The sequence below is a fragment of the Rhyacophila brunnea genome, unplaced genomic scaffold (assembly GCF_057557595.1).
Source record: "Rhyacophila brunnea isolate RB1 unplaced genomic scaffold, BYU_Rbru_1.0 scaffold_13, whole genome shotgun sequence".
Classification (NCBI taxonomy): domain Eukaryota; kingdom Metazoa; phylum Arthropoda; class Insecta; order Trichoptera; family Rhyacophilidae; genus Rhyacophila; species Rhyacophila brunnea.
The window spans coordinates 16,810,465-16,822,417 of NW_028232785.1; the positions used below are offsets into that span (position 1 = coordinate 16,810,465).

General features: G+C 36.6%; 1 long non-coding RNA gene across 2 annotated transcripts; it reads right to left on the bottom strand.

The window, feature by feature from the left end:
• Positions 1 to 671: 671 nt before the first annotated feature.
• Positions 672 to 8,400, bottom strand: LOC147076683 (uncharacterized). Of its 2 annotated transcripts, none has more exons than XR_015069360.1 (3): positions 8,264 to 8,400; positions 2,179 to 2,331; positions 672 to 1,763 (listed from the first exon to the last, which is right to left on the bottom strand). It is a non-coding gene; the product is annotated as an uncharacterized LOC147076683 (long non-coding RNA). The 2 variants fall into 2 exon arrangements; XR_015069359.1 differs by lacking the exon at positions 8,264 to 8,400 and adding an exon at positions 5,056 to 5,488.
• Between the last annotated feature and the right edge of the window lie 3,553 nt (positions 8,401 to 11,953).

Sequence of the window (11,953 nt, forward strand, 5' to 3'; positions counted from 1 at the left end):
CAATGAATAATTAACAAGATTTAAGAATGTAATTTTCTAAATATTGAACATAGATAATTTCGAAAAGCACTTTCTGAAAGAAGCAACACAAAATCACAGAAAGTGTTTTTCAAAATGATGTATATTCAATAATTAGAATGGTACATTCTTAAATCTTGGATTATTCGTTGAATAAAATAAATAGTTAATTATAAATTATTAGTAAGTTCAAGTAAGTCACATCATAAAAAACATTGGAGAAATCCACGACGTCGGTTAGTAATTGAAGTAATAGGTATCTTCTTTGATTTAATAAAACATAAACCGATTACCAAAGTAGCTTGATTTAGAAGAGCGTTGATGAGTAGGTATTAAAAGTGGCCAATATTTAAAATTTGTCGCAATTAGTATGTCACCACGTAGCAATGCGCGGATGGGGCGTGAACCCGGGAGATGCATGGTTCGATCCTTGCCGGGGTAGCTTACTTTTTTCAATTGGTTATAATATATTTTCTCAGTAAGTGTTTTAAAATTATGTGTGTTGATGTATGTATTTCATTTACTAAAATAATTAGTATTTTTTTCTATTCCAGCACTCGTGACTCGTCTGACGATGTGTCAATATCCATGTAAATCAAATCTACAAATACCTACAAATCAATAAGCTATATTACATAATATTAAAAGACACGGAATTTGAAATCATTTTATTATATTAGGTACAACTAACTAGTTAATGTTGAATTTATGTAAAACATTGTTCACTAGCAATATTAGTAGGTAATAGTTACTTGTGGTATTAATAATCCAGGCATAATCGTTATCATCTGTTGTCATTGCGTTATTATATGTCTCTTCATCTTTGTAGATGTTCTACACGAAAAAATACATTTATCACATTTAAAAGGCATTTCGCCAGAATGTGTAATTTTGTGTCTTTTCAAGTTACAAGATGTTGCAGTTGAGAAGTTAAATTCATCACATTCAAAAGGCTTTTCACCAGAATGGGTCATTTTATGTGTTTTCATAGTACCAGACGTTAAAGATGAGAAATTACATTCTTCGCATTTTAATGGTTTTTCGCCCGAATGAGTCATTTTGTGTATTTTCATGTCGTACGATTTTATACATGAAAAATTACACACATTACACTTAAATGGCTTTTCCCCAGAATGAATCATTTTGTGCAATGTCATGTGACTTGATTGCGAACATGAGTAATTACAAATTTCACATGTTAATGGTTTTTCACCAGAATGTATCCGTTTGTGTACTTTCAACCTACTAGAAGTGATACACGAGTAATTACATTCTTCACATGTATATGGCTTCTCACCAGAATGAGTCATTATGTGTGTTTTTAGGCTACCGGATGTTATAGATGTGAAATCACATTCAACACATTTAAATGGTCTTTCTCCAGAATGAATCATTTTGTGTATTTTCATATCATTAGATTTTAAGCATGAAAAAATACATGTATCAAATTTAAATGGCTTCTCCCCAGAATGAGTCATTTTGTGTAATCTCATATGACTCGATTGTACACATGAGTAATTACATTGGTCACAATTAAAGGGTTTTTCACCAGAATGTGCCATCTTGTGTATTTTCATGCGGTTGTATCTTATACATGTGAAACTACATTCATCACAGTTAATTTGCCGTACAGTCCGATTACTGGATTTTACCTTTGTTTTCAGATGAAGTGTTTTGTGATTAGAAGTTGTCCTGCATGATTTGAAATTTTTGTCGCTGGCCTTTACATTGCCTCCAGCAGTGAACTAAAAAGCAAACGAAACATCTACCATTAATAATAAAATAATTATACTTACCTAATATGAAATAAATTACGTTTAGGTGAACTGCAGAAGAGCATATAATGGTTTTGCGTATCGTCGCAGTAAACATTTACAGAAATGCTTTAAAATCTGCTGGATCGGCGACTTAATTAAGTTAATCAGATGTACGTCGCAGAGATTAACTAGGTACCGAGAATATTGAAAAGAGCTATGGGACGACTTAATCAAGTAGTGAATCGATCCCGTTTTAATATGTTGATGACATGTGGTTTATACCTACTATTTTTGTTTTAAATTCACAATAAAATTATAATGTGTACAGATTTTCTTGTATTTTGTTATCACCAAGTAATCTCTAAACCAGGTAACAGATTATGCTTCAGAGAGCATTCATTACCTGATTTACTGGAACGCTCTCCGAATATGAGCAACCAGGCTGAGGATCCTCAAAATTTCTTTGGTGTACCGTATCTACCACAAACTCAATGTTGGAGCCAACTTTGTGAAAATCAGTCACAGGTCCAGCATTGGACAGTTTTGTTGGGGGGTTCTGAAAGAAATATACATTATGTTGTTTTTATGACATTTTACACAAAACATAAGCAGTGACGTCCCGTATATGTAGGCAGATTGAGCGTCGCTTGGGGGGAGGCAGTTACTCGAAGGGCGGCAAATCAAGGAGAATCACTAGGTATATATAGAAATATGTACCTAAACTTAGTAATGACGGAAATATACTTCCATTAAAAAATTCAGCTCACTGGTTGGAAACAAAATGTATTAACATAAAAGGTTTAACAGGACTGTATTTTTTGTCGGGTTCGCGATGTCTAGTTTACTTCCGTTGTCCTTGGACGTCACGTTGTTGATCACCACGTGTCATTACGTGTTTATTTACGAATTATATTTGAATTATAGGTAGGTACAAGGTACAAACTTACCTAATTAATTTAAGTATACAAATATTTTTGCCAGTCGAGTTTTGAAAGGTGTCAGGTGTTATTTTAAATGTATTTGAAACCGTGGACTCGCAATATTGTCTATTGAAGTAGAGATGGCATTTAAATTAGATTTAATGGTATATATTTTGTTAGTAATGTATCCATACAACAGATTTCTTAGATAATGGAGTCATGAAAGGATGATAAAAAAATCTTTTTAAAAAAATCGGGCGGCATTTTGGCGCTGGTGCCTAGGGGCGGCATTTTGTCTAGGGACGGTACTGAACATATGTAATTATATATTATTATAACTAACCATTGTACGACAATTTCTAAAAATTATGAAGTGTTCTTCTCGTAATTATATTACATTTTAAGTTTAATTTTATTCAAGAATATAAGAAAGCAACAAAGGGCTACAAATGTTGGGCTTCGTCATGCAAACTTCCAGGGTCATTTCGGTTGAACCGGTATTCAAGATTCCCTCTATTTCCTTAGTTCGAAGTAGCCTTGCAATTGGGTATATTGTTTGGGCATTGAATCTGTTGTACGGCCTTATGTTGGAGAGGGTTCATGCGATATTCTTCCGACTCCTTTACTTGAGGTTGTATGGATACTATCCGTGGCTTTATCTAACTGTTTTTCTCTTAGGAATACTTACATACTAAAGGTTAAACTCTAGAATATATCAAAATATGACCACGTATTTTTTTCCGTTATACACGCGGTGTAATTGAGAGCCATTATTGGTAGTACCTACTGACCTGGGTATCTCTGATAACTATCTTAGAAAAAGGGAGCATCAGTATTGTTTTTTCTCCCAAGGTACAAAACTAACCTGCCTTTGATGATGCCAATTGGGAGGGTAATAACTTTTTTCGGTGAAATCGCTTTGGATGATTATATATTCCACTTTCGTGAAGAGGTGAGCGTTGTTTTATAAATTCTTAAAATAGGGTCTACTTAGCTCATTTGGTGTAAGAATAATATCAATACACCTATCAGTTTGATACGGTCGACAGTTTCATATACCTTGGATCTCTTGTAACTCGACGTCATAATGATATTACAGAAGAAATCAACAAGAGAATCATGTCTGCGAATAAATGCTACTTTGGCCTGTTAAGACATTTTAAGTCCCGCATACTATCTCGCCGAACTAAAAGCACTCTTTACAAGACACTTGTAAAGCCGGTGCTCACCTACGCATCGGAAACCTGGACATTAACTTTGCGAAATGAACGAGCCCTGAACATCTTTGAAAGAAAAATTCTCCGACGTATATATGGACCGATCAGGGATGGCACCAATTGGAGGAGAAGATATAATGCTGAGCTCTACGGGCTGTGCGCAGTTCAATCAATTAAGACTGGGAGACTGCGATGGCTAGGTCATGTGTACCGTATGAATGACAATTAAGCGGCAAATAGAGTGATGTCCAGCAATCCAATAGGACGTAGAAGAAGAGGAAGGCCAAAGATTCGCTGGTTGGATGGAGCTGCCAGTGACTGCCGTATTCTGGGGCTACCAAATTGGAAAGCGGCCACACTGGATAGGGACAGGTGGAGGGAGCTGTTGGAGGAGGCCAGGACCCACTCCGGGTTGTCGCGCCCCTGATGATGATGATGACCCATCAGTTCTACTGTATAATTTTTGTAGATATTTGCTCCATAGGTATAATGTTTTTATAACACTACATCTGAATTATATTTCTTTGTTTTTAAATGTCACGTTTTGAACGCATTCAATTTATAATTTGTATAGGTAGGTACCTAACTAGTTCTTTTATTCAACCAATACTTCACAAGATTTCAGAAAGCAACATTTCATAATATTATCTTGAACATGTAGGTACATAATCTGAAAACATCTTATGCAAATACCCACTAGAACAAATCAGGAAAGACTAAGGAAGACGCACAACGGCTCGCAAGCGACAGTGATTCCAGCGGTTCTATTCTATACACAAGGCGACTATCGACCGCTAAAGTGATAAAGTGATGGTATTTATTACATATTTGTATTGAAGTAATATAATTGTTGCAATAAGCTAGTCGTCTGAACAGTCAAAACTGTCTATCTCGCTCTAAATTTTATCACAGCTCAGAGAGGTTCTGTTAAAATATAGCACTTATTGCCACAATAATTACAACCAACTTATTGTACTTAATTGTTACAATAAGTGCTAATACTTAGATACAAACCCACTCTAGTGAGCCGTCGTATATATCACTTTATCACTTAAGCAGTCGATAAGTATAGAATAGACCCACTGTATGTGCCATAATAAAAATATATATCATAAAATTCACTATCTTTAAAAAGAAACTAACCTCAGAAACACAGTTGGCGTCATCTTCCGAATACTCTTGTTTAATATATATTATATTAGCGTCCGGGCTGTTTGGATACAATATTGGCACGTCAAACCAATGCTGGTCTTTTGCATTAGCTTCGATTTCATCTGGTTCACGTTTCACATTCATTTTACGTATTTGAAGCAAAAGTATAATGTCTTTACCCAACGGGGAATCGTGACATTTATATTGACAGCTGTGATAATATTATTAACACTTTACTAGGTACCTACCTACTTGCCCATAGACACAGCTTTATAGGTATTGTACGTCAACATCTTCTCGGCTGCGTGAAGGAAGGCGCTGTTCTCGCTAAATGGGAGGAGCTTGTTAGTTTATAATGGAAGTGCGCTTAAAAATGGGAGAAGCATGTTACTTCATAGTTTTAACACGTAGCCAAGAAGATGTTGTCATAGAGTAGATAGTTACCACATTATGTAGGTACCTAATAAAAAAATACAATCATTTTGCAATAACTTTTAGAACTTTTATAATATTTCAATTAAGGGGAATATATATTAGCACAAATAAATAGACGGTTTTCACAAAGCGCTGACAACATTTAAAAAGATGTTCGTCACATCGGAAATGGATGATATTCACAAATCAACTACAAGACTCAAATGATCGATTTGCACTAAGGAAAAAGTAGTCTTCACGTATCAATATACTATTGTAACCAATTATGTAATCGTAAAAGAATACAAACACTATGAAAATTAGGTTTAATGATTTTAAACAATATTTTGACAAAACATAAGTATGTATTAGGTACCTACTTTCAGATTCAAATAATAATACTATAAATACCTATTTAGAAAGCGACGTTAATTAAAACTTAGGTAATTGTGCCGCAGATGCCGTCATGAGCTTTTATGATTTTTTTTACGAAAACAGTTTATTCCAGTAGACAATTATAATAAATACCCTTTTCTGTCAGCACATAGGTTTTTCGATCCAATAATTGTTAATTTAAAATTTGAAATGCTCATAGATTTTGATACTTCATTATCACAATCTAAGATTATATTATTAGGTACCTAATATTAGGTTGGGGTAGGTTAGGTTGGGTTAGGTTAGGTTAGGTTAGGTTAGGTTAGGTTGTCTGCGGGAAGGAACTTTCGCTTCGACCTGGAAGAGGCAAAAACTAGTTCTCATACCAAAGGGCAAAGGGACGCCACCTGGCCCATCTTCGTACCGACCACTCTGCATGCTCGATGGAGCCGGAAAGCTGCTAGAAAGACTAATCCTTCAGCGACTCCAGGTGTCATTGGAGGATGAAGACAAAGGACTGTCACACAACCAGCACGGTTTCCGTCCTCGTCGATCTACCATCGATGCAATAGCGAAGGTAGTAGCGACGATCCGACTTGCCTGGCAAGGAAGTGTCAAGGCAAATAAGCACGTCGTGTTGATTGCACTGGACGTCAAGAACGCCTTCAACACGGCAAATTGGGAACAAACCCTCAACGCGCTTGTCGAAATCGGCGCACCAGTGCACATCGTCAGGCTCGTCGAGAGCTACTTCACGGAGCGAGTACTCGAGTACGAGTGCACGGGCAAGAAGTGGCAACGTAACGTTTCGGCGGGTGTTCCACAGGGCTCAGTCCTTGGGCCAGCTCTGTGGAATGTAATGTACGATGGCCTTCTTAAAATCCCCTTGCCCGAAGAAGCGACTCTGGTTGCCTTCGCCGATGACGTGGCCGTCCTCGTCACAGCTAAAACAACCCAGCTACTACGCTTTGCTGCAGAGGAGACTATAAGAAAAGTCAGAAGATGGCTTGACAGCAGAGGGCTCGAACTCGCTGTCCATAAAACAGAAGCCGTCTTTTTCACAAGGCGCAGAAAGCTGGTGCCGCCAAAACTTGAGGTCGACGGCTTCGAGGTGCCGTTCTCCAGATCATTACGGTACCTCGGAGTACAGATCGACGACAAGCTGCGATTTGCAGAGCACGCAGAAAAGGCGGCGTCCAAGGCAACGAGAATTGCAGAAGACCTTGCCAGGCTGATGCCCAACATCGGTGGACCAAAACAAAAGAGACGGAAACTCTACTCCGAAGTGGTCCACTCCGTCCTCCTATACGGCGCCCCAATATGGGCCGATGCCACGAAAATAGAGAGCACGAGGCTCACTCTGGCAAGGGTGCAAAGAAGAAGTGCACTCAGAGTCGCTTCGGCATACCGCACGGTGTCGGAGGACGCCATCCTCGTCTTGACTGCCACCCCGCCCATAGACCTGCTTGCCAAAGAAAGGCAAGCAGTGTACAACGGTCAAAAAGAAGTCGACGCTAAGGAGCTGACCATGCAAAAATGGAAAGAAAGGTGGGATGCCTCCACAAAAAGCAGGTGGACACATCAGCTCGTCGGAAACCTAAACGCGTGGTGCGAAAGGAAACACGGCGAGCTGAACTACCACCTGACCCAAATGCTCACTGGTCATGGATGCTTCTCCAACTACCTTCACAGGATAGGGAAAGAAGTGACCCGCGAATGCTATCACTGTGGAGGCCATGACGATAGCCCTGCGCACACGCTGTTTGACTGCCCAGCTTGGGAGGAAGCCAGAAACACCCTGAAAGGGATTGTCAGCGAGGAAGCAATGTCGCTGACGAACATGGTTTCCTCAATGCTGGAAAGCACAGCTGCATGGTCAGCATGGGCAGAATTCGCATCGTGCATCCTCAAGACCAAAGAAGAAGACGAAAGATCTCGGCGAGGAGAACAGGTAGAAGTGACCTAACAAAAGGCAAGGACATAGCTGCCTCCCTGAAGTAATGCATAAAAGCGGATTCCGGGGGGGCAGCTGAGAAGAGGAGGGGGGTTTTAGTGGGTAAGAATCCCACACTACCATCAGTCAGTCGCCGCGGACTGCTGGTGGTGTCTTAAGAAGATTTCCCCCCGCCGAAAAAAAAAAAAAAAAAAAGGTTAGGTTAGGTTAGGTCAGGTCAAGTTAGGTTGGGTTAGGTTAGGTTAAGTTATATTAGGTTAGATTACGTTAGAATAGGTTAGGTTAGGTTTAGTTCAAAAATGATACTTATACACTCTCATGACGGCATCTGCACCACATTTACCAAAATTTATATCGATGAACCGAAAAAGATATAGGTACCTAGGTGGTGTTATTTGGTTGTAGATTTACATCGAATAATACATGAACGATAGCAGCACGAATATAAATACATACCTATTTATATTACTGCGTTAAACATTAATTATATTGACACCTAAGCATCATTTTTGCGATTGCCTTCTAATAAATTGTATTGTTGCTATAATAAATTATTAGTTTGACATTTGTGAATTTCTATATTTTCTTTGTGCAATATATTATTTGTCGGTGAAAACAATTTTACAAATGTGTTCAGTTGTCAAAATTAAGTGAATTTATATTTACAATAAGTGATTTATGATTTTTGTTTTGTGAAACAAACTATTTTATGTGATTTCATCTATTTATTTATGAAATCATTTAATATATTATGTGAAAACTACTTTCCAAATGTTAAAGTTATTTTTTTTGTGAATTTTGATTATTGCATTGTGCGATTAATTCCCACCCTTTAATTAATGAAAAACCTAATAATAAACAATATCGTTCCTATTCTTTTTTTTCATCCTCATGATTGAGGACTTTAATTCAAATGCTTCGACTGTTTGACAGCCTTCTTTGCAGATTTGTTCCATTCCTCCATGCTTTTGGCGCCACGAAAGTGTCTTCATCAATAATATGTAAAACATATTGTGGCATTTGATTTGGTCTGTCAAATAAAAATGGGTTAGGTAGGTTACTACCTATCTTACACATTATAAAGTTTTTTACCTAAATTGCATGTAAAATTCTATGTCGATTGATAATCGATTTAATTAAAACTTGTTTGCGACTATGTTGATTTCGTACGAATAAAAATACAAAACAAAATATTTGTTATATAATAATTGTATTAATTATAATCATTAATTAATATTTTATTATTAATGTTAAATATTGTGGAGAAACCTTATTATTTTATTTATAGTCTGGCTACATTTTTATACTGTTCTCGTGATGAATCTATTGTCTATGGATTGATATTTTTAGCTGTCAGTTTTGACACTATCTTGTATCTTTGGTGAGGATTTTTTATACCTATCATCAAAAAACGTAAAATGGACATAAAAAGAGAACCAGATGACGAAGATTCCATTCTGGAGGATGGGCCGCAAAGCCCTGCGTGGTTGGACGTACCGATAAAGCGTTCAAATAGCCCAGACGTCCACCCTTGTAGTACCAACAATAGCAAAGACGCCGATCATAGTTTTGAGGTTAGTCTTTTAACAACAGCATGCTATAGATTTATAGAAATAATTCAGTTCCCTTGTCTCTGAAAGTTAATCCCTCTGGGGTTTCGATTTTTAAATGTTAAAAGCAAAATTAACGTAATATGACAGATAAGTTTGTGCAATATACTTAATACATTAATTAAAAATTGTATTTTATTAGGTACCATAAACAAGATTCAATTCAACCGAACAGTGACAGAGGCAAATGATAGATATTTAAAACTAAAAAAAATCAAACGAAAAACCTAATACAATCTTATATCTGGCTTACAGTAGGTTATGTGGTGTTTTGTAGCATTTTACTTGATAATACACTATAAATGCCACTGACTGTTAAATATACCTACCTAAAATGCCGTCCTCGGTCCTTTTTAATTTCAAATTTGTTAGGTACCACCTACTTACCTATTGCAATAATATGTATTTTTAACAGAAAATAAACCAAAAAAATAACAAACACACCATCAACTTAGAATTGGAGCATTTTCACGATACTTAATCTCACACAGTGGCGGTTTTAGGTACGTGAATGTCTTTGTCACTGACAGGTTTGATGGCACCCTTGTGAAAATTATATCTGTGCGATAAGCCGCGACAGCAATGTGTATTGTAATGGGTGTTACAATACAACAATTATTTCAACATTATCAGTTTTTATGCTTATATTTTTTTTATAATCAAGATGCCAATACTTTCCAATAAAACATCGTCTGCTTCATGAGAATATCCCATTGCTCTCAAAAGTTGTAATTTTTGTATTCGTATTGCGCCCCTACGCAACGCTTAACCTGCCTACCCTCACGTGACGTCCCTGACTGCTGTAATACTAAGTTATCATAAGGCTTCTTCTAGTATCTTCGAAATTGTATGCTTATTTCACGCAATATGACATTTTTTTTCAGAGTACTATAACCAATATAAAATCTGAAACTGACTTCCAGTCAATTCAATGCAAGGTTGAATCGGTTGAAGATCCGGAATATACAATCAAACATGAAAAGGTTTTTGGTGAACCCTTTGACCCACAATCCAACCCTGTGGACCAGGTAATTTAAATTTGTTTATTTTATAGGAGCCTGATGCAGGGATCGGTACACGAGATATTTATGTAGTTAGCTTAGGTACTTAAATAGCAAAGAGACATGTTTTCACCAATTTATTGAAAAAATATCATCAACATAATCAGTCGGTGTCGATCTACTGCTGGATGAGGGCTTCCCCTAACTCTCTACACTCTTCTTAGTGACGGGTTCTTTCCTATCACGTACATCCACAAACTTTACATCCATCGACATTCAATTCATCGCTTAGAGCCCCTTGGGTACTACTGTATGACGGAATTTGTCCAGCGGTTTTCTACTCGCCTAATGACATGTCCAGCCCATTGTCATTTCATATTCTTGGCAACCTCTATCACATCGCGTACTCTCGTCTGCTTCCTTATATATTGGTTTATTTTGTGATTCCTACTCAATATGCACCTTTTCATGACATGATTCGGCTTGTTAATTACATCGATTGGCCGCCTGGTCATTAAGCGCCAGGTGCGTCTTCAGCGTCCAAAGTATTAATATAATATGTTAATAAAATGCTGACTACAATTTAACAATAATAAATTGTCTGAAATACAGTGCTTAACTCCAAAATGTGCTTCACAATTTCTTGAAAACTGTCTGTTACAAGCTGCCCAATACTAGTTAATTTAAAATTAATTTATATTAAATTTAATGAACATGACAAATTATTCATCCAAAGCGTTCACGACATGACATGAAAAAATAAGTGTTGATAAATACAGGTTAATTTTAGTAAAAAATAAAAATAAAAGTATATTATGGAAGTACACAGAGTGAACTAGGTTGATAGACTCTATGACTTATAATACAACGTCCGCCTAAATCCACCCTCATTTAAGGGTAATATATTATCAACATCCAATATCGCTTTCCCAATCGGCATTACCGATAGCAGGTTAGTTCTACACCATAGAACAAACAACGGATGCTCCCGATTTTTAAGATAGATCTTATCTGACACAATATTGGCTTAAACTGATATTATTGTTTCTATTTCAATTGGATGGAAATTTATTTTAAATCAATTTTCGGCACAAGTTTCTCTATCTATTTTAAATAATGCAATCGATTATATTTCCCCATTTCCATTTTTATTAAATTAAAGTACCTACACGTTCATGTAATCCATCTTGGTCGATCCTATCGTCATGGACAATTTAAAATTTCATTGGCACACATTTTTCTTCATCCGATCCTTATTTTTTTCAGAGAAATTTTTGGTTTAATATAAATATTTGGATAAAGATTTAATTAGGTACCATTTAGGGTAGCAGCCACCTTTGGCGAGACCCTGAGTAAAGAAAATCTCGCAGTTGGGTGTTCCTTGAGACATCGCCTGCATCATGAAAGTGGTCATACTTTCACTTTATATTGCTATGCAGAATCCTTTTATCATTTATAACAAACTTAATATAATTATTATTGTGAATAAATAATTTATATTTCTTTTACAGAATAGTATTGTCACCAAAATTTTT